This window comes from Spermophilus citellus (genome assembly GCF_964194105.1).
Source record: "Spermophilus citellus genome assembly, chromosome: 12".
In the NCBI taxonomy this organism is placed as follows: Eukaryota; Metazoa; Chordata; class Mammalia; order Rodentia; family Sciuridae; genus Spermophilus; species Spermophilus citellus.
The window spans coordinates 116,487,109-116,514,625 of NC_138198.1; the positions used below are offsets into that span (position 1 = coordinate 116,487,109).

A 27,517-nucleotide genomic window follows, 5' to 3' on the forward strand; every position below is an offset into this window, starting at 1 on the left:
AGAGGTCAAACTGTACTACAAAGCAATAGTAACAAAAACAGCATGGTACTGGTACCAAAACAGGTGGGTAGACCAATGGTACAGAATAGAAGACACAGAGACTAATCCACAAAGTTACAACTATCTTATATTTGATAAAGGGGCTAAAAGCATGCAATGGAGGAAGGATAGCATTTTCAACAAATGGTGCTGGGAAAATTGGAAATCCATATGCAACAAAATGAAATTGAATCCCTTTCTCTCGCCATCCACAAAAATTAACTCAAAATGGATCAGGGAGCTAGGTATCAAATCAGAGACACTGCGTCTGATAGAAGAAAAAGTTGGCTACGATCTACAAATTGTGGGGTCAGGCTCCAAATTCCTCAATAGGACACCCATAGCCCAAGAGTTAACAACAAGAATAAACAAATGGGACTTAATTAAACTAAAAAGTTTTTTCTCAGCAAGAGAAACAATAAAAGAGGTAAATAGAGAGCCTACATCCTGGGAACAAATCTTTACCCCCCACACCTCCGATAGAGCCCTAATATCCAGAATGTACAAAGAACTCAAAAAATTAAACAATAAGATAACAAATAACCCAATTAACAAATGGGCCAAGGACCTCAACAGACACTTCTCAGAGGAGGACATACAATCAATCAACAAGTACATGAAAAAATGCTCACCATCTCTAGCAATCAGAGAAATGCAAATCAAAACCACCCTAAGATACCATCTCACTCCAGTAAGATTGGCAGCCATTATGAAGTCAAACAACAACAAGTGTTGGAGGGGATGTGGGGAAAAGGGTACACTTGTACACTGCTGGTAGGACTGCAAAATGGTGAGGCCAATTTGGAAAGCAGTATGGAGATTCCTGGGAAAGCTGGGAATGGAACCACCATTTGACCCAGCTATCGCACTTCTCGGACTATTCCCTGAGGACCTTAAAAGAGCGCACTATAGGGATACGGCTGCATCAATGATTATAGCGGCACAATTCACAATAGCTAGACTGTGGAACCAACCTAGATGCCCTTCAATTGATGAATGGATAAAAAAAATGTGGCATCTATACACAATGGAGTATTATGCAGCACTAAGAAATGACAAAATCATAGAATTTGCAGGGAAATGGATGGCATTAGAGCAGATTATGCTAAGCGAAGCTAGCCAAGCCCTAAAAAACAAATGCCAAATGTCTGCTTTGATATAAAGAGAAAAACTAAGAACAGAACAGGAAGAAAGAGCATGAGGAAAAGACTACAGTAAACAAAGACGAATGGGGGGAGAGAAACGGAGAGAGAAGGGAAAGCATATGGAAATGGTAGGAGACCTTCAAGGATACATAAAATTATAAGAGGTTATGAGGGGCAAGGGGGAGGGAAAAAAAAAAGGGAGAGAATTGAACAACAGCAGGGGAGGTAGAGAGGGAAGATGGGAGGGGAGGGGAGGGGAGGGGGGATAGTAGGGGATAGGAAAGGTAGCAGAATACAACAGTCACTAATATGGCATTATGTAAAAATGCGAATATGTAACAGATGTGATTCTGCAATCTGTATTTGGGGTGAAAATGGGAGTTCAAAGCACAATTTGAGTCTAATGTATGAAAGATGATATATCATGAACTATGTAATGCGATAAATAATCAATAAAAAAAAAAAGAAAACATTTTGGGGGGAAAAATCTATGTGTATACTGAACACGTACAGGCTTTTTATCTTATTATTTCCTAAACAATATTATATGACAACTATTTATAGAGCATTAACATCAAATTCAACATAAAAGTAATCTAGATATGAGTCAAAGTATACAGGATGACTACACAGGTTATATGCAATTACTACATCATCTTATATAGATGTTTAGGCATCTGCAGCTTTTGGTATCCACAGAGGTCCTGGGATATGAGAGACTGGACTTAGCACAGTATCCTGTACTTACATAAGGTGTTCAACAGTCACTATTAATACTCAATACATGCAAGAAGTAAAAATTAATGTGCAGCAAGGGCAAACATTCCATTGCTACCATCATCCCTTGACCAGAACAAAACATAAATGGCAGATGTCTTTATATGTTCTGCCCACTTGCCAGGTGGCTCCCTGTGGGCCTCTCAGAGAAGAAGGGTTCTTGTCCACAGTCACTCTGCTCTTTCAGCTGAACAAATGTGATTTGTGAGCTGCGTGCTCATCATCCTCTTCCATCAGGCCATTTATGGCCCTTACAATTTCACTCTTGATGAGAATGCATAAAATATTATTGGCCCTGTGTGCTTACTGTATAATACACGGAACTGACAATAGACGTTATTAAATATTGTTAAATGAAGGGCTGAATAGGCACACTAAAAAGCCTGCATGCTGAAAGTATTCATTAACCCCACCGATGCCATAGGAAGTATTCAACTCTTTCCTGATTCCTCCTTGCACAAAATTTATTGTTAAATGGTTCAACAAGGCCACACAGAAATAAAATTCTGGTCTAACACTGGCCTGGAATTCAGGCCCCTGGTTCAGATATTGGCTCTGGCATTTTTATCATGACCTTGAAGAAGTCATTTTACTTCTCTAGGTAATCTATAAAATGATTGGGACAGAGTGTCTAGAAAACTTGAGCATTCTTAATTCCATAAAAAACATTCAGTGAAAAATTTATTGCTACTACAATCCTTTCCCCTTGGGGATTCTCCACTTACTCTATCCATACTGCAGTTTTCAGGTTGGGTTGGATAAACACTAAGTACAGAAAATCTCACGATGGAACTGCCTGAATTGTTTTTATTTTGCACAGATGCCCCCAACCAAGTACAGAGAACTTGAGCAGTACAGTGAAGAACTATGCCTGACCAGAAATAAATATTTTGAGGCCAGAAAGATGGATCAATGATATCTCCAAAGGTGCTTTTCAGCTTGGCTGGCTGTTCTCCAGTTCTTTTGCATCTAAACTTCCTGTGTCTGTTTCCACTTATCCATCCTCTACCTACTCGCTATTCTGTGCCAGCTTCTCTGCCTCTGTCTCTTGTTTTCTTTCTTCTTGACTTCTCTGACATCAGTGGCTCCTAAGGAACACGATGGATTTCTTCCCTGGCATCATAGGTGCTCAGGTATATCAGTGGTGACAGGATAAAGAGAAGACAGAGAAGGATGGGAAGGACTCCTGGAGAGGGATCTGTCTCTCTCCCAAGCACATGTGTTCTTGTCAGAGGTGCCCCAACACATTCAACAAAGGGAGGGAGACAGGCAAAGGTCAGCTTTCATGAGGCCATAGGGGAAACTGATCAAGAATATCTATAGTTCTTCCATTTTCTAATGTTATTTCAAATCAGACCATCTGATAAATGGTTATAGATGTGTAAATTATAATCTTATTTATTTTTAACAAAGCAAAATGATTTTATGACTATCACACTTTCCAAATAATAGACTGTTGATGTCCAAAGGAAGACCTGTTAGAAGTATTGCTAACAGTCATCCATAAAAAGCAACATCTAGATTGTGAAACCCTCAAAGAGAGCAAAGTACCATATATAATAGGGCCTTTAGAGTACTTTTCTGCAGCATGTTGCATACAAGATAATGTTATCCCTTTCCATAATAACATGAATTTAGTCTCTGACTTAATTGTTTCCATTCAATTTGGAAACAGTTCATAGTTCAGACTAAAAGCAATTTATATAATTAAAGTGCCTATAGCCTATGGCAGGATATGCTAGTTTTTGCTGGATCTACCATTTTCCAGGATAGAGGAAAGATATTTTCCTACCCCAAAATGCTATAAACCCAAAGAAACCTAACTAAAAGAAGAGTAGATAGAAATTATAATACCAAGAGAAGGAGAAGCATAATCCCTAGTAACATAAAGAAGAATGGGAAGATAGGTGACCAAGAAAAATGATAACTTTTTTCATATTTTCAAAAGAACTTACATTTCAGGAAAAAATCTGCATTTATATTATTATACATATTAACTATGACAACTTTTCAATAGGCTGCATTAGCATTTTCTAGGATAAATTCTCACTATATTAAGTTTAATCAAATATTTCAGAAAACAGTTTCTCCATTCTGCCTTCTGAATAGTTTTCCCTGTGGTCAATTATTGTTCCTAATTCTTCTTTTCTTTCTTACAATAGGACTTCATATCATTTTTATAGCCATGTGATTTTGTCAGGCTGGCAATAACATAGGTAAAGTATGCACAGTCACTGATTTTTGGCTTGACTTTGTGACTTCCTCTACCCTGTAGAATGTTAATGGACATGATGCAAGAAAGGACTTTAATTTTGCTTCTATAAGCAAACTTAACTTGACTATTGTGATTTCTGCTATTTGTCAAGAGATTCCACTCTTGATGGGGTGGAGCTGCAGTCACATTGAGGAGTGTGTTGATATAGAGAAGGGTGGAGAATTGCAGCTACTATGTTTGCAAACCTCAAAGCATGTGAATGGAACAGCAAACTAAGAATCCCAAACTGAATATAGAGAAAATTTATGCCAAATGACTATTAATAATTCGTTAAGATCTTCCTACTTTCAAACTGGTTTGGTCATGAGCCAGATATTGTAAGTTCCCTGTCATATAATAGCTCTGTAAGGTACATCCTCTCACCTTTGCATAACTCACTTAAAATTCACCTTGATTTCCCATATGGGGAAATCAATAACTTGGTATATACTTGTGTTTAGCTTTGCAACTCCAATACGCTCAGTGGTAGCATTCTAATTATTATTTTTGGAATCATTTTTCATAATTTGACTTTTTAACTTCCCTCGCTATATTTATCTTATAAAGTATTGACTAAATGAGGCATATTTATGCCTATATGTTAAAAATTCTGATGAATCAATTTTACTGAACTTAAAGAAAAACAAAATTTAGACTGGAGCTCATCTAGGTACTTTCTGTTCTTTTTATTAGGTGAATCAAATAAGCAGTAAATATAGACTTTACACACAGAAGGTGTTCAATAAATTATACTGAAGGTGGTGAAACAAAGGTAAGACACATTGAATATCTTTTGTGCCCATAAAATACAGTCATGCTGATACCAATGGGACCTAGTATCTCTTCTTTTTTTAATTAATTTATTTGTTTGTTCTAACTTGTTATAAATGACAGTAGAATGTATTCAATTCATAGTACACATATGGAGCACAATTTTTCATTTCTCTGGTTGTACACAAAGTAGAGTCACACCATTCAGATCTTCATATATGTACCTAGGGTAATGATATCCATCTCATTCCACAATCTTTCCTACCTCTATGCTTCCTCCCCTTTCCTCCCTCCCCTTGACCCTATCCAAAGTTCTTCAGTTCTTCCAATGCTTCCCCCACTCCACCCCTATTATGGATCAGCAACCACTTATCAGAAAAAACATTCAGCTTTTGGTTTACCTAGTACCTTTTCAATGTCAACTTCCCTCAAGCATTTAATAACAACCAGATTCACTCCTTTACTTTGTATATTATTTGCATTTTTCACTGAGTGAAAATACTTTTCATTTATACACTTTATTTTCAAAAGTGTTTGATCTAGGTTAATTAATTCTAACGTGGTTTTTAAGACTTTCATGTACACAATTCTACAATCTTCCGCCAAGGATCTTTCAATTAAGGTTCCTGTGTGCATGAAGCTCACAAACTGTTGTTTTTGTATTCTGCCACCTCCGATGCCTTGCTTAAAATTCTAAATCCAGTTGGCTCTAGATTGGGGAAAAGAGGATCCCAAAGCCAATTTCCTCCCATTCCTCTCAGTCCAGGACCCACAAAACCTTATAATATTTTGTAGCAAGTAAATAAATTTTAAAAAAGTAAACAGAAACCCAGGAGGCACCCAATAAAATGCTGGTCACAGAGATGTGCCAGTCTGGGTATCTGAATTAAAACAGCAAAGTGCTTTTCTAGAACTTAACTCAAGTGTGGCTCAATGAGGGCTACCAAAAAAATCAAGTCTCCTGCATCACAGCAAGAACATCATAGCAAATATTCACTAGAATTTTCTGTTTTAATTAGTATACCTCATTCAGTAAAGGAAAATATATGTAAGCCTTTAAACTGATAGGAAAATGCATCAAGAAATCTGCCTGAAACTGGAGATCATTGTTGTGCTTTCAGAGAAGTCAAATCAAACAACATCCTGTAAAATTCATAAGGATTAGAAAGCAGTGAAATGAGAATCTTTGTATCAAGGAGTGCATTGAACCAGGAGAAAGCAAAAGGCACTTTCTAAAGCAGCACTTTGATACAGCAGCTCTCTTGGGAAAGAGTAGCAAGGCATCTCTGAGCAGTTAGCAATGGCACTACGGCTGGCCCTCTGTAAGACCTCCGAGGCCCTCACTGATTTGCCCTCTGTTCTATACATCTAATTCCCCAGGTGCCTAGAAAAATGGTGCTCACTAAATTGGAAATACTTACAAGGATTTTGCCGTGAATAGAAGAGCAGATGCACATTCACCTTTCCTCCACCTCCTCTCCCCATTTCATCAAGAAGCAAGTTCAATATGAAAGTTTTGAGCGGTTTTATGAAGGTGAGGGTAAAAAGAATTCTCCATGAATGAATAAAGCACAAAAGGAAGAAACAGGAGGGCACTCCTAATCACACCTTACCAGAGTTCTTCTCCCTGCTGGAGCTGAGCTATGCTGTTCTTGTTCAGTGAGGCCCATGATCCTTAGGGGTTATGAAATCGAATGCCTCTAGGGGTCAGCAGGCAACACAAATGAACAAAATGGGTCAAAAGTATTCCTGGAGTTCCTTGAAGATTAATGCCCTGTATAAAAAGGATAATTGCCTATCAATTCCATTGACTATTACAATGTAGAAATGTGGAAACCTCACTCGTCAAATGTCAAAGGGACACAAAATAAAGGTGTAAAGAAGAGGGGTTGGGAATGTGGACTTTTATGTGAAATTTTTCCATTTTAAATGCTGACAACAGTGCACAGCCCAAAGAAAACATGACTGCAGGAAGGGTGCAGCAACATGGATCCCAAGTTTACAATCTTTGCTCCAGAGCAGTGCTATTCAAAGTGTGGCCCACAGATCACCACCTGTTCATAAACTGTCCCCAGTCTGTCAAAATTGGGAGCCAAAACGAGAATGTAAACCAGTTACATCACTAAGCATATTGTTAAGTCCAGCCAACACTTTTTTCCAAAAAGAGATTTTCATTTATAGAGGAAGCAGGGCACTTATTTACATTCTGGAACAAGCTTCTTATCTCCTTGTGGGTAGCATTTGGGGTAGCACTGTTCTCTAGAGAAACTTCCAGGGACCCTCTCCTCATGGTATTCTAGCATAAACCCCAATGGCTCAGCAGTGCCCTGAGAAGAACAGAAAGAGAAAAGGAGATAGTAGAACACTAGTAGGGTATAGGAAATCACAGGTGGCCCAAAGTAATCAGGGGAATGACAGTCTTTTTGTGTACCTATGGATCAAGTGCACAGTGTGGCCAGGCAGGCAGTCAGTCAACCAGGCAAATTCTTTCTCATCTGTTAAGATACCCAAAATCTGGGCTCTTTAGAGGGGTACATATCTGGTCGAGGTGTACTGCACATCATGGACATTCTTTCTGATAGGACTTGCTCTTTGTTGATTGTCTGCTTCCCAATCCCTGACTGCCACCCTTCCCTGATCTCTACCACAGAAATCTATAGAAGGAAATCTATATTAGGAAATGATATCTAGGCCAGTGTCTAATATGTAAGAGATATTCAGTAAATAGTAGTGAATATATCAATGGACTTAAAGACAAGAATCACATGATGATCTCAAAAGGTACAGAAAAATACAGCATGTCAAAATACAAAAGAGATTCATACTGAAAACACTAAAAAAAAAAAAAAAAACTCGAGATAGTAGGAATATACCCTAAACACTGTTAAAGCTATATACATTAAACCCAAGGCTAACATCATTCTAAATGGAGAAAAATTGAAAGCATTCCCTCTAAAAACTGGAACAAGACAAGGATGCCCTCTTTCATCACTTCTATTCAACATAGTCCTTGAAACTCTAGCCAGAGCATTTAGGCAAAAGAAAGAAATTAAAGGGATATGCATAGGAAAAGAAGAGCTCAATCCCAAAAAGGCAAAATGTTCTCTCTGGTATGTGGATGCTAACACACAGTGAGGACAGAAGTTCACTGGATTAGACAAAGGGGAATGAAACAGGGATGAATAAATCAGACATAACTTTCCTATGTTCATATATGAATATATTACTAGTGAATCTCCACATCACGTACAACCACAGAAAGGAATCCTAAGTTATAGTCCGTGTATATATAGTATGTCAAAATACATTCTACTGCCATGGATGTCTAAACAGAACACACACACACACACACACACACACACACACACACACACATTTCAGATCCAGATCTATATAAATAGATGGTAGATAGATAGATAGATAGACAGACAGATCAATTGATCTGGATAGACAGATTAATCTACCATTCCCAGGAGCTATTGGTTTTTAGGTCCAGGCCCAAAGGGCTGTTCAGTGGCCACTGAACATGGAATGGGAAATGTTTGAAGGCAGGGCCCTACTGTAAAAAGGACTGGAGTTGGTACATATGAGAAGAGGTGGAAATGACAGCTCTCAGGTATTGAGCAGGTAAATGACTAATTCACAGTTTTAGCAGTCTTTTAAGGTTAAGAATAAACTAACTAACTGGAGAAGTTCAGGAAAGGTTCAACCCAGAGGAACCCTGGGAAGCCTCAAGTCCTGTGCAGGGATATGTGTGTGGCTGATTTAGGATGGGTGGCAGAGCCACAGCCAGGAGTTGAATGAAACAGAGCTTTAAATCTCTCTCTCTCTTGGGCTGGGGTTGTGGATTCAGTGATAGACCACTTGCCTAGCATGTGTGAGGCACTGGGTTCAATCCTCAGCACCACATAAAAATAAAATAAAGGTATTGTGTCCACCTACAACTAAAGAATATATGTTTAAAAATCACCTTCTCTTTACTAAAATTCCTCCAAATAATCCTGCTTACCGACCATTGAGGTCCCTGAGTCCCTTTGTTCTCTCATACTTTCAGATCCATTATGATGGAGCTTTGCCGCATTTCCTAATATTGAGAAATTCATTATTTTTCTAATCTCCTTAGCCTGTTTCCTCCTGTGCTCAGTACTTGTAGAAGAAAAAGGTTGTTCTAAGTGCTTTCCTAACTCTTCATTTTACTCTCACCATTCAAAAGTTTCTTCTTTTAAATTTTATATCATTTATTAATATCATCCTTTTGGAAATTTCATCACCATCTTCTACCAATGCCTAGAACCTTTGTCTGACTCCCTCAAAAAGTTCAATTCTTAGCTCAGAATTTTCTTATCTGCCTTACTCCTGCCAGCAACCATAAGAAGTTCAGGGCATTAATACTAATTGTTCTATTTACAATTATTACATCCAACATTTATTTAGTGCCTACCAAGTACTAGTCACTGTATTATGTATACTAGACACTGTTTCTAATCTTCATCCTCCATTTACACAAAAAGAATGCATGCTTCAGAGAAGTTATATAACTTACCCTAATCCATATAGTTAGCAATGGAACCAGAGGGAAAACACAAATCAAACTGATGCTAAATCCCAAGCTCTTTCCAAGCTTTCTTAAGAAGAAAAGGTCTGATTAAGTGGATGCTGATCCAAAACAGGGAGGAGGAAGGCATGGGAAAAGTGGAGGAACTTTGATTGGGCAAAGGGGAAAGAGAATGGGGAGGGTGCAGGTGGGCAGGAAAGATGGTGGAATGAGATGGACATCATTACCCTAGATACATGTAAGACTGCACACAGGGTGTGGTGCTACATTGTGTACAGCCAGAGAAATGAAAAGTTGTGCTGCAATTGTGTACAATGAATCAAAATGCATTTTGCAGTTATATATACCTAATTAAAATAAATAAATTTTTTAAAGAAAATTTTAAAAATTAAAAAAAGAAGAAAAGGGCAGCTGACTGAATGACTACCATATTACAGCCAGTGGCTTTACACTAATTATTTCCAAATCTTAGAAAAATCCTGCAAGGCCTATATAATTCTCACTTTAAAGATAGAAAAGAGTGAAGCTCAGAAATGTTAAGTAATTTATTCCAATAATATAGGTGATCAAAGATTGGACTCAGATCACTTTAAGTCCAATACTCTAACTCTTTGAACAGAGCACAATGACAGAGACAGAAACCTCTCATAATGACTTTGATAAAATGCAATCATACTTTTCAATTGCTGTATGTAAGCCATCCAGATTTAGCACATTAAAACAATGATTATGTATTCTTCTCACAAACCTGCAATGTGGGTGTGGCTCAGAAAGGAAGGCTCCTCTCTGCTCCACGTAGCATCAGCTGGTTCAACCAAAGATTTGAGGATCTGCTTCCCAGATGCTTCCCTCATAGGACTGCCACCTTACTGCTGGATTTGTCTTGGAGCTCAGCATAGGCAGAGGGTCATGGATCTTTCCATGTGGCCTGGGTTCCTCAAAGCATAGTAGCTAGGTTCCAATGACAAGCATCCCAAAGAAGAGTCAGACAAAGGCTCTAACACCTTTTATATCACTCCCACTGCATTGTATTTGTTAGAAACAAATTACTAAGGACAGTCATAATTAGGAGAGGAAAGCTAGGAGAACTATAGTTCACTTCTTAAGGTAAAAATATAAGAGAATGTGAAGACATGCTGTAAATGACACACATTGCCCACAATTTCTCATCCACTCCACATCTGATCTCCTCAGCTGCCTATAAAAATAACACACCTCATCCACCTCAGCTTCACTGAAGGAAGCATCAAACACAAGCTCACCTTCTGTGTTCCCTGATCCTACCTCTCTTACTAACTTACTTCTTCTGAACTTGACCTCCTCCATCAAGAACTTTAAAGTCCTTCTCTCCACATCCTTCAAGTCCTTCATCTCTCAGTTTGGGTTCCACTTTCAGGAAGTTCACTGCTGCTCCTTCTAGTCTCTTATAATTCTATGTATCTTCTATTCCTTTTTCCTATACACTATATATTCTTTTCTGTACATTATCTATTCCTTTCTTAAAAATCACATGGTAGTCTGTCATCCTTTCTCACAATTCCTCTCAAATTATTTACTCAACTTTTACCAATTACTTCTTAATTCTCCAGATAACCTTTTCTCACTTTTCATTCTCCTTTTTTTCTGTAGCATTAGATATAGTTGCCTACTCTCCTTTAAATTTTTCCCTTTTTATGTCTAAGGATATGATTGTCTTTATCTAAATTCATTTCAATTTAATAGAGTAGTCCAAACTAAAATGACAGGAAGACCATTTCTATAAGTGGAACTGAGTGTAAGCATATGAGCAATTATAGCACAGCAAAGCAAGCTGCCATATGTGTAAACCAATTAATTGCTTTATCCCCACAAGGGACATAAGATTTGGATGAGAAATCTTGCAATGGCCAACATTTTAAAGTCTGCACATAAGTATCTACCCAACCAGTGACATCATGATTAATGGGATACAGTTTGATATAGGAAGAATTCCCAATAGTTCTCTATTTTTCTTGGGCCGTGGAACTTGTAAAACATCTGGTGAAAGTATTAAACCTTCTCTTTGGAGAGAAAATGAATACAAACAGAGAGACATTGAAGTTGGAATATGGGGCCTAGTGTGTTCAGTTGGATCACACTAAATTTACTAAAATGGAAAATTTACTAGAAAGTAATTAGACATAGAGTTATGATGCTCAGGAGAAAAGCCAAACTAGCAATTTGGGAGGCATTACCTAGAGCCATTGCTTGGATTTGACAACTGCTAAAATATAAATAAAGTAGACTGCCCTATATGTAAAGGGTGGACTCTTGAGAAAAAGGGAGTCATCAAATAAAAGCCAGAATACAAGATTGGTGAGGAGGAACTAGTAAGAGGACAGACTGTAGAGTGTAACTGCATAGATGTTAGAGAAGTTCAAGAGAAAAGGGAATTGAAGTAATCAATAGTCATGATGCAGCAACAAAAAAAAAATGTGATCAAAGTCCATGACTCAGGGGGTAAACAGACATCTAACTGGTTATCTTAAGTTTGATAGGTTACCCTAACAATTTTCTTTAAGAAGAGAATTTTAAACCTAAGTTTACATCATGACTTTAGTCACTATCCTCTGTTCCCTGGCACAGTTCAGTTCAAGCCATATTGCCATCCCTTGCACATACCTAAATCTACTCCTTCATTCCCACCTGATATTCCCAATAACTCTACCACTCTAACTTATACTTCCCTTCTGCCATGGTAAAATGTGTCCTAAGCAACTGACTTCTGCCCACCTGAGTGCCTCCTGCAGCAGTTCCCTTCTACTCCACACCTGAACTCAACACCAATTTTAAATCCTGGTTCCACACTTACTAGCTACATAACCCTGGGCAAGTGGTTGACCACTATGAACTTCAGTTTTCTTACCTGTAAAGTGAAGATGATACTCCCTCCCTCATAGTGATATTGTGGGGCATTGAAACAGATAACACATCTAAAGCACAGAAAACAATGCTTGACTTAATGCTTACTAAATACTAAAGGAAAAGAAAAGGAAAAGAGAAATAAACATGTGTTTATGACAGTTTGATATTCCTCAACTTTCAGGGGAAGCAATAGAAAGTCCAGTTCTCACGTAATCACAAAACTTAGAGAATAATAGGATCACATGTATTTCAGAATACCTATAAGAACCTTCCCCCTCCTTCAGATACACCAGCAGGGTCCAATAATATAAACCTGAAAAGTGTCCATGGACTGGGCAAGAATGACCAGGATGATTTCCAAGCCATTTCAATTGATTAGAGAACGAAGAGTCACATGGCTAGGTGATACGAGAAAGTAGTGAATGAGAAATGATAAAGTGAGAATGATATAAAGCTACCTTTCAGGAAGTGTGGCTATGGAGGAAGGAGAAGTAGGCATTATTTAATTCATCATTGGCTCAAGGTCCTCTAAAATCACCTGGACTTTCTGACTTGTGTAAAACCCCTTATTTTAAAGAAGATATGGAGTATATATTAAGGTTTTTTAAAATATTCATCCCTCTATGATCACAGCCTTTATCTCGGTCCTGCCAACTTGATGACATTTACATATTGGAAGTGACTAAAATATTTCTGGAAGTGCTTAAGAAATGTGTAGACATTATTGTTGAAAGGATTAAACTTGGGTTTAAACCAGGTGACCTCTGAAGTTCCTTTCTCAATGGCAGAAGTCAATGTTCTTTGCTCTTTGGCTCCCTGTCTGAAATCAACTCTAAGTAACCACATTGATCTCTTAGCTAAGGAAGGACTGATATATTCTTGCATTACCTTTTCCTTCTGATGACAGCAGATGTACACCCTGACTCCAGGTACTTACAGAAGCTTCTGATGGCTTTCAACTTCATTGCCCCATTTATATTTTGCTTTCAGTGCCAAAAAAGTTAACAGAAGCATATTCATAGAGCACTCTTCTCATTAAAGCCAACATGAGCCCAAACCCTCCACCTTTACCACTCAAACCAATAACGACCTCATTTAATACCAGGACCGAACAATGTCTTTCACTTAAAATTAATGTCTTGTCCACATAAAATTGATATACAGAATGCAGCCTTCCTGATGATAAGTAGAAAGCATAAAGGTGACTTTTAAGGAGATAAATTTATTCTGTCAGGGAAGGAATAAAAACCGTCTGCTATTCACCTGTGACTTGAACACTCCTAAGCAATGAGTTCTTCCCTTATTTGTAACTAAACATGATCTGTCACTCAGCCTTTTCTTGCTGTCATATGTTAAATTAAAATATATCATTGTGTGTGTGTGTGTGTGTGTGTGTGTGTGTGTATCTATGTATAGTTTCTGATCCTCACATGGTTAAAGGCTTGGCATTAAAAGATCAGGCAGCATGTTGGCATCCAATAGCCATGTAGACAGAATAATATACTGTCCAGATGGATAGGTGGTAGTGAACATGGCACTTTAAATTATTTAAAATAGCATAATTGTATTGCTTCCATTTACAGAGAATATCAAGTAAGGCAGTACAAATTGTTTTGAGTTAATGGAATCATAAAGAATTAAGATGATCCCATAGAGATTTCTGGAAATAAAATTATACAGAAATATTTGTATTGTTTAATAAGACAGCCTAGATCTTGAAATAGAAAAATATACTGGATAACTGAATAATAATTTAGATTCTTCATAGAATAAAAATCAAGAGTCTTGCATTCACTCTTCTGTTATCAATATTCTGAATGGATATGGTATAAATTATATTGGCTATTCTCCAGAAATGAAAAAATCTTAGCCATGCTTTTGATATATTATTTTCAGTGTAGATGCAACTAGTATTTATGACTACTTAGTAGATGTGACTATTTAAGTTAATCTCTACAACAAACCATAGAGCCATATTTAAAATCATCCACAGCATCATTCTATTTTGTAGGTAATAAGAATAATCAAAACCTATTAAATACCAGGCATGTGTTTTAATTCATTTAACACAATAACTCCATGAGGTATGTAAGTACTATAATTACTGTTGTCCTCATTCTTTTCAGACAGAGAAACTAAACTGCAGAATATTTAAATAACCAGCTCAAAATCACCAGTGAGTAAGTGAAGGGCATGAATCAGAACCCAGTCTGAAAATAAGACTCGAAATGGATACTGTCCTTATCAAGGTCTCATAGCTAGAGAAAAAAGAAGATGAAATGCAAATTCTTGCCATTCATTCAGAAGTAAAAGGTTTGCCTCTGTTATGTATTAAGTCTTAAATGTCCCCCAAAGACCCATTTGCTAAAGACGTGATCACCAGTCTCAGGTGTTTTGGGGAGATGGTGGAACTTTGGGGAAGTGGGACCTAGCAGAAAGAAGTTAGGTCACTGGGACATGCCTGTGAAGGGGAAACTGGGACACAGGCCCCTTATTCCTTCTCTCTTTGATTCCCAGTCACCATGAGGTGACCACTTTGCTTCACTACATGCTTCTACCATGGACTGAAACCATGAACCAAAAGAAATAATGTCCTTTTGGTGGGGAGGGGGGTACTGAGGAAGGAACACAGGAGTGCTTTACACTGAACTACATCTTCAGTCCTTTTTCTTGGAGGGGGTAAACGGGGATTGAGCTCAAGGGCACTGGATCACCCAGCCACATCCCCAGCCCTATTTTGTATTTTATTTAGAAATAGGGTCTCACTGAGTTGCTTAGGGCCTTGCTTTTGCTGAGGCTGGCTTTAAACTTGTGATTCTCCTGTCTCCGTAGCCGCTGGGAGTACAGGCATGCACCACTGTGCCTGGGCCCTCCTCAATCCTTTTTTATTTTTTGAGACAGGTCTTCTAAGTGCCCCAGGCTGGCCTGGAACTTATGATCCTCCTGCCTCAGCCTCCTGAGTAATTCAGATTACAGGTGCACCCTCAACGCTCCTGGAGCTTCCCTCTTTTTAAGCGGTTTATAACAGTTATTTTGTTACAGTGCTGGAAATCTGACTAACACAGCTCTATACTCTACATGCTCTTTTTTAAAAAATATTTTTAGTTGAAGGCAAACACAATAGCTTTATTTATTTATTTTTTGGTGGTGCTGGTGATTGAACCAAGTGCCTCACACATGCCAGATGCTTGCTCTACCATTGAGCTGCAACCCCAGCCCTTTATATGCTCTTAAAATCTGATGTGTTTATTCTTTAAATGTATTATGGACATATTTCCATTATAATAAACATTGACCTCCAGAGTCAATGTTTTTTTTACTGGTACCAGGGATTAAACCCAGCGACCCTCAACCACGGAGACATATTCCCTGCCCTTTTTATTTTGAGACAGGGTCTCACTATGTTGCTTGTGGTCTCAAAAAGTTGCTAACAATGGCTTTGAATTTCCATCCTCCTGCCTCAGCCTCCCAAGCTACTGGGATCATAAGCATGCACAACTGCACCTGGCTTACAGTTTGTTCTTAAGTTTTACTTTGTATTCCATTATATCAATGAATCATCACTTACTTAGCCTACTTCTTGTTGGTAAACATTCATATATATATATATATACATACACACACACACACACACACACACACACACACTTATTTATTTATTTATTTATCTTAAATACAGTGTGGCAAACCTCTTTCCTTACACATTTTATACACTTGTAAAATTAAGAATTCCTGATACATAATACATACTCAATAAATTGTTGAATTAATGAATGAAAGAAAAGTGAAATGGCTTGGTAAATAATAGTTAAATTTAGTATTTTTATAAGTATTGCTAAATGGCCTTTCAGAAAGGCAAATAATTCGTTTTCTGTTATTTATATCTTTTAATAATTTTGTTTCTGGTATAAATCTTTCAGGAAGTTTCAAATCTTTTACTTTGTGGTTCTGTCTTAGGAACAGTAATATGCTAAAACAAGAACACAACAGCTTATGAAAGCTAATTGCCAAACTGTGAGGAATTTTGAGAACCAAATTTTGTAGCCATTATTTAAAAATTAAATAATCTTGCAATTAAATGAATTAGATTAAAAACAAAGGTAATAAATACTCAAAACATTCTACTTCCTAATTATTTTACAATCATCTATGCTTTTGAACTCAGTTATGACTGTGACATCTGCAAAGTGGAAATACTATATCATGCTGCTCTACGCCTACACCTCGTCCATATCCCACACCTCAATTCCACGGCCAGAGATGAAGCTGGTAGCTTGAATGGGGTCAAGGTGGGAGTATCTATACCATAGAAATCAGCAAGTACTATAAGTCAGAGCTTCATTTAGTGCTGAAGCTAAGAGAACTTTTGGTTTAATAATGATTTATACAAGGGTGAGAAATAGTTTAATAATAATAAGCCACATATGAGATTTAATGACAATAAATTTATTAGGAAGAGTTAGCAGACTGGAATTCAAGTCCACTTGTCAAATCATGGCCAAATGCTGACTACAGATTCTGTTAGAAAAAAAATCAAGAAAAGCATACTTTGAGAATCAACTGACTATATGTAATTACTTTTATTTACAATAAATAGTACCGTATTTTTATTATTATAAATTGTGTGCCATATATCCATTATATCAATAATATGTATAATAAATTTATGTATGTGGGGGGATATGGGTGTGTGTATACACACACACACACACACACACACACACACACATATGTACACATACTTTTTTCAGAGTGCTAGTTTTTAAACATTTAATGGTATACTACTGCAGGGATCATATTCTGAGAAGCCTTCCCTTTACAAAAAGAGAGAAGAGAAGAAATACCATATTCTAAGATCCTATATGTAGTTAGCTAGTTCTGAAATTGGTGTTGTGAGAAATTTTGAGATTTCTGCTGTTCTGGTCTTAGTACTGTAATGATTAAATCATCATTACTTTAGAATGCATTTAGTAACTAAAAGGACAAATACTACTCAGTACTCTCCACTAACCTGGTTATTCCAGATGAACTAAAAATAAAGAAACTCTTGCAATCTTCCCTGCCAATAGCCCTACCCCACCCCGTGATACCACCTCCCTCTATTCAGTTCTTATTTTATAGTCCTTGTCAGAATCTTATTATTTTCTTCATATATGCCCTTTACATTTCTAGTCTTCATAGGTATTTTATATTTTTGCATTTATATACTTTATATGTAGAATTCTAACATATTTTGTAGATTATTATTTATCACAGATGCTTTACCACTTAGAATTATTACAAAATGCTTGCACAAAAAATTACCTTAAAAAGAGTAGTTGCAAACCAATTCCAACAGAATAATGAATGAATTATTGTTTGTTACCCTCCTTCTAATGATTCTTTCAGTTTTTTTTCTACCTAGAAATTTGTTATGGTTATTTTCTTTAAATCACATTTTTTATGGAAAGAAAAGATATAGCTCATTGAATCAGAAGGTAAAATGCCAAACAAAGTCATGTAATATCAATAAAAGCATTTATGTATTTAATTATACCAGGAATCATCATGTACAAGCAGGTATAAATATGACATCTTCAATACTTTAAGCTTTTTACATTGTAGAATACAAAAATAATATTGGCTTTAAATACTCACCAGTCCTTGAATTACTTGTATTTTTGCTTCTATTTGACAGCTATATAACTCTTTCATATTTCCTTCTTGGCTGTGACTAAAAAGAAGCAAAAAACAAAGTTTTATGTTTTAACAGTTTCTTAATTAAAATTCACATGTTATTTTACATTCCTCTTCCCCTTCTCTTTTGGTAAATTTTTATTGTATTAATAATTCATTATGTTTCCTCATTAAAAAATATTTAAAATATTTTCAGTACAAAGTAGGCCCTTTTCCTTCTTCTATGCCTAACTTTTTAGTTAAACCCTTTATTTTGAGATAATTTCATACACATTAACTAATTTAGTAAGCCCCTATGTACTCTACCCAGTTCCCTTCACTAATAACTTATTGGTAATTATAGTACGATATTACAACCAGGACATTGACATTGATATAGTCAAGGTACAGAATATTCCATTACCACATGGATCCCTCCTGTTGCTTTTTTGTAGCCATACCCACTTCTCTCCCACTTCTAACCCCTCCTTTATCCATGGAAACCACTAATTTTACCTGTTTCTATAATTTTGCCACGTCAAGAACATTATATTAAAGGAATTATACAGCACATTCCCTTTTGAGTTTGGCTGTTTTTCACTGAGCATAATTACCTGGAGATTCATCCAGGTTACTGCACATATCAACAATTTCCTTTACTGCTGAGTAGTATTCAAAGGTGTGGATGTACCACGGTGTACTTAACCATCCACTCATTGAAAATATCTGGGCTGTTACAGTTTGGGGCTATTGTCAATAAAATTGCTATTCATGTATAGGATTTTGAGTGAATTTAAATCTTCATTTCTCTGGGATAAATACAGAGAAGTGTTGGTTGGTAACATAGTTGCATGTTTAATTTTTTAAAGAACTGCCAAAGTATTCTCCAGAGTATTTAGATCTATTGTGGTTTGGATCTTAAAAGTCTCCCAAAGGCTCATGTGGTAAAGGCTTCATCCCCAGCTGATGGCAATGTTAGGAAGTGGGAACATTTTGGAGGTGGGACCTTGTAGAAAGAACTTAGGTAATTAAGGGCATGTTTTTGAAAGGGATATTGGGACCCTGACCTCCTCTTGTTCTCTTTGCTTCCTGGCCTCCATAAGGTGAGCAGTCTTCTCCACAACACATTCCTTCCGCCATAATGTTCTGTCTCACCTCAGATCCAAAAATGACTGAACCAACCATGGACTGAAATCTCTGAAACTGGGAGCCAAAATAAACTTTACCTTTTTTAAACTGATTAATCTCAGGTATTTTGTCACAATGACAGAAAGCTAACAAAAAAAACTATTTTGTGTTCTTACCAACAGCTAGTATTTTTCTTAATGTTAGCTATTGTGGCTGATATATAGTAAAGTGGGTTGAATTTCCATTTCCCCAATGACTAATAATGTTGTACAACTTGTGCTTATTTGCCATATGTATATCTTCTTTAGCAAAATATTTCTCCATGTCTTTTTCTCATATTCTTATTAGATTGCTTGCTTTTTTGCCATTCAGTTTTTAGAGTTCTTTATGTGTTCTAGATACTTGTCCTTGATAAATATGTGGTTTACAAATCTTTTTTCACATTCTGCTGACTTATGCCTTTTATTTTGGTAACTACACAAAAACTCACCTTAAAATAAAATAGGGAACCAAAATTTTATTATAAAATATGGAGTTATGAACTGCAAGATTAATTAAAAAGCAGTGTCTTGAATTTTTGTTTTGTTTTGGTTTGGTTAGCCTTTCAGTACCTTCTATGAAATGGAAGGGAAGAAAGAAAACATGTTTTCATTTATTAGATAGAAAAGAGAATGATTACTGCAAAGAAAATATGCACTGCACACTAAAATAAGAATGTTTTAAGTGAAAAAAAGGATTTGCTTCCCATGTCACCCACCCTTAAAAGATAAAAACTTCTGTTTTTCAGTCACTCTCTTCTAAACACAAGGTCTGAGTAGAAGACCAAGACCATTTTCAATCACATTTGATCTGAATGAACTGTAGGATCTTACTATGTTTTTTTTTTTACTGTTTCTTATGTTATAAGACACCTCCAATCACCTTATAAATAGTTCAAGTAGACACATCAGTACCATCTGAGTTGCACAACCTCAGAGATCACTGTTCACTTGTCATTCTGTGTGAACAATGCCCCTGGAGCATAAGACAGCAGCCTGGGGGCTGCTGGTCTCTATTGTGGTAAGGTGATCACTGGACAGAGATATTTGCATGGTACTTGAAAAAGCCTCAAGTGTGAGGCAAGATAACTCAGTACTAGTTCTGTCCCTGACTCACTGTCATCTGACTTCACCTGGGGGAGCCATCTAAGCCCTATGAGACTTACTTTCCATGCCAATTAAATCAGAAGCTTGGACTAGTCACAAATATTAGTTCTAAGGTCACTTCCAGCTGGTAAATTCTATTATTTCCACTATAAAAGTATGGAAATTTCACTAAAAGTCATGATGGGCATCCTACCAAATACCTAACCAATACTCTTCAAAGTGTCAATATCATAAAAGATGAGAAACAATTAAGAAACTCCTCTAATGTCATAGATTAGAGGAGACTGAAGAGACATGACTAAATGTAATGTGGGATCCTGAATTGAATCCTGGAATAGAATACAGACACTCGAGAAATTTAAAGAAAAGTTACAAATTAATTACTTTAAAAGTCTGATTAGTGGGTAAAAATTTTAATAGGAAAGTGTGCAAGACAAAGATTCTGGAGCCATTAATGAAATTATTTTTCTGAAAACAGGTAATCTCTTTTTTTAAATGTGAATACGTAAATATGTAAAGAACCATAAAATGACACAATTTTTGAGTCATTTGATCAATGTTTTGAGGTTCTTTGATATGGCTATTTATAAACCACTGGAAAGTCGTATTATTCTCCTAACAATACCCTTTTGGCCCCATAATCATCTTCTCAGATAGTTTATAATCATCAAATTATAAAATTATGCCAGGTATGGAGATATGAAGATATCATGAGAACTCAAGTTAGTCAAGCAAAAAAAAATACCATAAAGATTCAGAACCATATAATTCCAAGCTCAATGACATCAGGAAAGAAGATCTTTTAATTTATATACAATTAATATTTGTAACATAAATTGTACAGATAACATAATCTCCATGTTAAGCATAAGTTTTAGAAAGAACTTTTTGAAAAATAAAACATGTTTAAAATTTAGACCTCTCTTCACTGTAGAATTTACCCTAGACAATTCTAAGAAATTAACTCCTCTGACCTTATCATTTAATAAACTTCATAATGGAGTGGCTTATTCCATAGTATGTTGCTAACCTCAGTCCTTTATACTGGGTGGCCCCATTCCCTTTATTTGTCCCTCAGTGGGTACAAAACCAACTGTCTGCTAGATGATAGATTTTAATGCATTTGATGACAGTAGGTTTCAATATTTCTTTCTTTCACATTATAAATACAAAGCATTACCTGATCTAGAGATCCTGTGTTTGCCACAAGATCTGGGAAATACCTCTCACATTTCCCAGATGTACAACTGTCAATGTTTGTTGTTCACTGGAGATACCACTAGATGATGCACTTTTTATACTTGATAGTTAAAACCTGCAAACCAACTCTTTTCCAATGTTTAAATTTCTTCTAATCTTAATAGAGCTGCTCTTAGGCTTAAAAAATAAAAACTGGTCATGGTTCAACAGACTATATAATTGCATAACTATTTAAAAAACCAAAAAACAAAGTTTGGGAGGAAATGTCTTGAGAGCAAGACAATTTTAGCCATAAGAACCCAGATTTGAATGAGAAACATTTTGCAATGAAAGCACTGTATCTAAAAGATTTCTTGGCTAATGAATCTGTCTCAAGCAGTTTGTGCTGCCATCGTAGAGTACCAGAGACAAAATGATAGAAATAAAAAACATTAGTTTCTCACAGTTCTGAAGGCTGGGAAGATCAAAATCAGGGTGCTAACAGACTTGGTGAGGAGCTCTTCCTGTTTGCCTATGGGCTGTGGCCATCTTCTCATTATATTCTCACACAGCTGAGAAAGAGAGCATCTTTCTCTTGCTTATTCTTATAGAACCATTAATCTCATTCATGAAGACTTCACCCTCAAACTAATTAGCTCCCAAAGGCCCTGTCTCCTAATACCATTAGATGAGGGGTTAGAATTTCAACATATGATTTTTGAGGGAACAAAAATAAGCAGTCCACAACATGAATCCATTTCTGGTAGAACTTTATACAATCAGAATCCCAACTAAATAGACCTTTGTTCTGCTTCAAACCTGTTTTGAGTTCTACTGGGGAGCATACATCTTTTGTTTAAAGCATTCTAAAAAAGAGGTGGTAGGCTCTGATTATTCACTGCTGCCTCAGTAGTTGCCTAACTACAGTTGACTGAAATGAGCTATGGATATGAATGGGATATGAATGTAGAACACTATATCTGAATATCTTGGTCTTTCCTAATATTTACAATAGTAACAGCCAGCATTTACTTAGCACCTTACAGTTTTGCCAGACACTTTCACATGCTTGCTGTAGCACTTCATTTAATGAGGACAACAACCTTTAAAGCCAGGCACTCATGTAATCTTCATTTTATAGATGAGAAAACAAAGGTACAGAAAAGTTAAATTACTTGCCCAAATTATCATAGTGGCAGAGCCATGCCCTTTTCAACCACAATGAATAATAATTACTTCCTCCTAGCTGGGCCAATTTCCTCCAGCAATGCAATGCCAGGTCTCAGTTTCATCTGCCATTTGACTGGATGGTGTAGTATTAATAATGCCTGTCCTATCTACTTCACTGACTTATTGGAAGGGTCCAATATAATGACGGAGGAACATGCTTTGGGTTTCCCACTCTTTAGGGCTGTTCTTAGAAAACATATAGAACATATTAAATACGTGGCAAGACCTTAGCTCTTTGGGAGGAACTGAATGCTTTCAAGAGTCAATCCAAAACTCAGCACCAAAGAAGCTGACAATTCTCCAGCCTGTCCCATCCTCTTTTCCATCCAGTCAGGCCTGGAGCCTTCATTGCCATGGCAACCCACTGCAGATTCCTGGTTGACCTCAGCTGCTGCTGCCCCTTTTCTCTGTTGTAGCTAATTTTAAAATGCAAATTCTCCAGTAAGCAATCTGGGTTCCCAGTTGACTCCCCTGTGAGCAAAGGAACTGATCTTCCTTCAAACACTTTTAAGGTACATACATATAGTACATAACACAAGTGTTTAAACAACCATGATGTGAGTCTTCTGCTCTTCTACTTCCTCTGCCTTCCTGTGTCTTCTCTGCAAGTCTGTCTCTCATTCTCTATAACCTCCTTCCTTTTTTATTTTTATTTCACTGTGATAATAATATTGAACCAACATAAACCTACTATTTGCTCCCTATTTCAAAATATGGTTTCCCTTAGTTGAGGGAAAAAGGAACATTTCAATTATCCCTTTCCAAAAAGAACTCCAAGGGCTGGGGATATAGCTCAGTTGGTAGAGTGTTTGCCTCTCATGTACAAAGCCCTGGGTTCGATCCCCAGCACCACTAGTAAGAAGGCTATCCACCTCTTCCACATAAGGATTTCTCTCAAAAAGAACTCCAAACCATTGAAAGTTCTTAATGATTTATTGGGCCCTCCATCATGGTTTATTAGGCCCATTCTTTGCAATAAATACTTGGAGAGAAGGGGATCAAGAAATTTGCCCATCAAATAGACATCTTGGAAAAGTATCTCTTCCCACATTAAGGCTACCACGGCCCATTCCCTTTCAGAGTTGGGTAGCTGGGTCTGTGTTCTGCAAGAAGATGAGCAAAAAATTGTTCTCAGAAACCTCTTTGATTCTGCACACGTCATCTAAGTCTTCCTCAGGGTGATGGAATCAGGCTGAAAGGTTCAAAATAGGTATAACTCCTTCAGGAGCTGAACAGAAGCCAAGGGCCCATGTGCAGTAACTTAACTTGAAGGTAGACTGTGCACAATCATCGAGAGCCTGGCAACTGCATGTAAATTAATGAAAGCAAATTAGCCTGGGATTTGTGTTTGTTGTGTGGGAAGGTGATGGCAGAGTAAATTTTCCAAATTTAAGTATATTTTATGTTAATTGCAGAAAGTAGTATGGATGTGTTGCTTTAAATCTCATCCACAGGGAGCTACAGTTGGGCTTGTTGATTTCCTTTATTATCCACTCAAATGACTCTCGTCCTTGTTTGTATTTACTTGAGAAGCAGAGATCTATTTCTGAATAGCTTTACAACTTTAAGTGTTTTAAGAAACTTCTTTTTAATACCATCTAGTTAATTGTACCATAATAGCTCCTAAGTGGAACATTATATCTATCAGTCTTAAGTGCTGCTGTGGATATAATAGCTTCAGTCATATTATTATAATCTTTTTTTATTTAGAGCACTTGGAAAGTTGGAAATTAAATGTCTCAATCCGCTACCATTCTAGCCATTACTTACCTCAGTACTAAGTAAATACTAATGAAACTCTATCGTCTCTGATAAAATTATATTCTAAATTCTTTGATGATGAAGTACAAATTCAACATAGATATGCAGCTTTCCCTGTTTTCGCCTCTCTCTACTCAGTTAAAAATGTCTTCTCTGAAATGGCAAGTTTCTGTGTACACAGATTTTTAAACTATCAGTGAACTTCAGAGAGATTTGGAAACAATGTGAAAGGGGAAATGGAGGAAATTCATCCTTATGTGATTAAATAATATTCAAGTTCTAGATGTTATATGCATAAAACATCCCAAACCCAGAGAGGATCAAGTATTGGGAGAGACACTGAACAAAGAAAGCTCATCTGAACTAGGAATTCTCAAAGAGCAACCCTTAGTACTCAAGATGTAATCCACCACTAGCAGCCGTTTGCAACATCTAGGGGCTTTATAGAAATGCAAATGCTCATGCCCCAACCCAGACTGACCTAATAGTAATCTGCATGTTAACAAGACCCAGAGGATTCCCATGCACTTTAAAGTCCAAACCCATCTACAAGACTCTAGGAACTTCACTGGAAAGAAGAGCAAGTCCCTCTTTTAACCTCTGTCCTTGACAAGGAATGTGCTAGGCATTCCACATAGCAGAGAATGGTGCTACAGGATACTGAAAGTGAACAGCTGTAACTCTAAAAACTCAAATCAGTCCTTGAAATCTGGGGCCTGGGGAAGTAGAGAGGGAAGAGTGAAAGTAGTGCATACTACATCCCAACCAATTGCTGGAAAGAAAAGCTATTGTTGGAACCATTTTACCCTCTTCTCTGTGTGATGTTATTGGATTTGATTTCCTTTCTTCTAGAGAAGGACACATTGGTTTAAAAAAATATGACCTAGATTCAGTATTCCATCCAGATGCTTTCAATTTGGCAGGCCAAAAGCAAGTTTTGCATAGAGACGGAAATCACTGAAAGGGATGAGAATTTTAAGTTTGAAATTCCAAAGGCATTTTAAAGTCAAGAAACTGTTTAGGAAAAAAAAAGTGACCTTGATATACCTCTGCAATGATAATCATCTCAGAGCAATCTTGGAATAAGCTCCTCTAGGTACCTTTGTAATAAGTCTTCCTGGAACTGAGTTCAAAACAACAGATTTTATGCTAAATCTCCCTTAGGCAAATGACAAAAAGTAGGAAGTATACTAAGACCCAAAACACATCTAATTTAACTGGAATAGCAGGTTAGAGCAAATTTGTAGTACTGGGAGTATGGATAAAAAGGGAAATAACTGCAATTCAAACCCAGTTTCTCCTACTACACCCCTACAACACCTATTACTTCTGTGACCTCAAAAGGTGTGAGGAATTCTGCCATCAGCAAGTAAACCATAAATTCTGGCTAACATATACCAACTGGGTGTCCTCTAATTCAATTCAGTTCTGAAACTATCTACGTGGAGACAGGATCAGATTTCACTAAGGAGCTCAGATCTCAAGACTGCTTTTTCTTGGTCATCTGGGTGAACCTCTGAATCAAGCATTCTTAACTTGAAGTGTACATATTGTTACATTTTCTGGGGCTTGAAATCAAGATCAGACTTTCAAAGAATATCTGAATTCTAGAAGATTTAAAAAAAAAAAAAGCCATACTCTCAGTAGGGAAATGCCAGGCACCCTCAATAAACATGGTAGGAAGGGCCCAAGATGGATGGGGATGGAGGGTCTTCTCTAAAGCATACTACTTGACTTTCTCCCATTCCCCTAGTAAGGCTGTATAGCAGGAGGGCAGAGGAAGAGTCAAACTGGGGACTGCAGAAGGTTTCCCTCACACATCCCCTCAAAAACTCAAAGAATTTGCTTCCAATGTGAGCACTAGAGTATGGTCTACTTGGTCAACTCCCATCCTTTACTGAAATATGAAAGCAAAATAGGATATGGCTTATTCTGTTCATGTATGACTAAGATTCCAAGCTCAAAAAGTACAAACTCCCAAACCAAAGAGATGGCAAAAATCCCTGGACCACTAGGAAAATGTGCACCCCTGTCAAAGAAAAGAGGATTTCTGGGTCATCATAGGACTTAGACATGTACCTTCTCCCTCCTCCACCAACAACAGGCTTAGAAATGCCTGATAACAAGTATATTAAATAAGATAACATATGTAAAGCACCCAGCATGGAACTCAACAGATATTGGAGATTCAATAAATATTAGTTCCCTTCCCTGTTAAAAGGAACACCAGCTATAATGTTTATGCTATTCGCTGACCATTATTACCATGTAGCTCAGTAAGAAGTGTGTGCATAATTAAATATGTACCACCATGGTAATTTTGTTTTTAAATTTTATTGATAACATCATTATATACATTATGTAAGCTCAGAGTTTTTCTGCTTATGCAGCATAGTTATATTTCTAACTTTAAAAAAAAAACTCAAGGGAACATCTGAGATAAGAACTGTTTAGTGGTTTAACAAGGTAAAAAGAAAAGTTTAACAACTTCTTGAAGTGTGAAATATCACTTTGCTCATTGTTCTTCCTGTCCAAACCCATCCCCAGCCCACCCTTCAACTTTGGTCCTCCCCTCCACCCTCCCTCGTCCACCCACTACACAATACTGACAGTGATAGTTCTCCCTACCTTTACCTTCATTTTAAAAATTAAAACTAAAACAGCTTCCCTTGTCACTACTAGCAAGAACCAGGAATATCCCCTTCCATCTGTTCTCTTAATACTTCTGCAGTTCAGCTTTACAGTTTAGGGACCCCAGCCAGGGCAGCGATTGCAACAGGAGTTGATGGTTCTCTGCCAAAACAACCCTCACTTCAGAATCATTGATCAAAACACTAACTGGAAATGATCATGGGCTGTCACTCAAAGCCTCAGGGAGCTGAAAGCAACCACACCCATTTATCAATATCTGGAACTAGGAGGGAGCTAGCATCAGAATGAAAAATAGCCAGACCTCTCAAACTTAAAAGCAGACATTAAAATAACCCAGAACTGG

The 27,517-nt window shown here is 37.0% G+C and overlaps 1 protein-coding gene and 1 long non-coding RNA gene across 3 annotated transcripts in view; both read left to right on the forward strand.

Moving 5' to 3' along the window:
- The window catches only part of CDH20 (cadherin 20), a 216,128-nt gene that overhangs the window by 108,266 nt on the left and 80,345 nt on the right, over window positions 1-27,517 (forward strand). The window lies entirely within an intron of this gene.
- LOC308631873 lies at window positions 2,804-4,973 on the forward strand. Its single transcript, XR_014018363.1, has 3 exons — window positions 2,804-2,888; window positions 4,124-4,177; window positions 4,909-4,973. It is a non-coding gene; the product is annotated as an uncharacterized lncRNA (long non-coding RNA).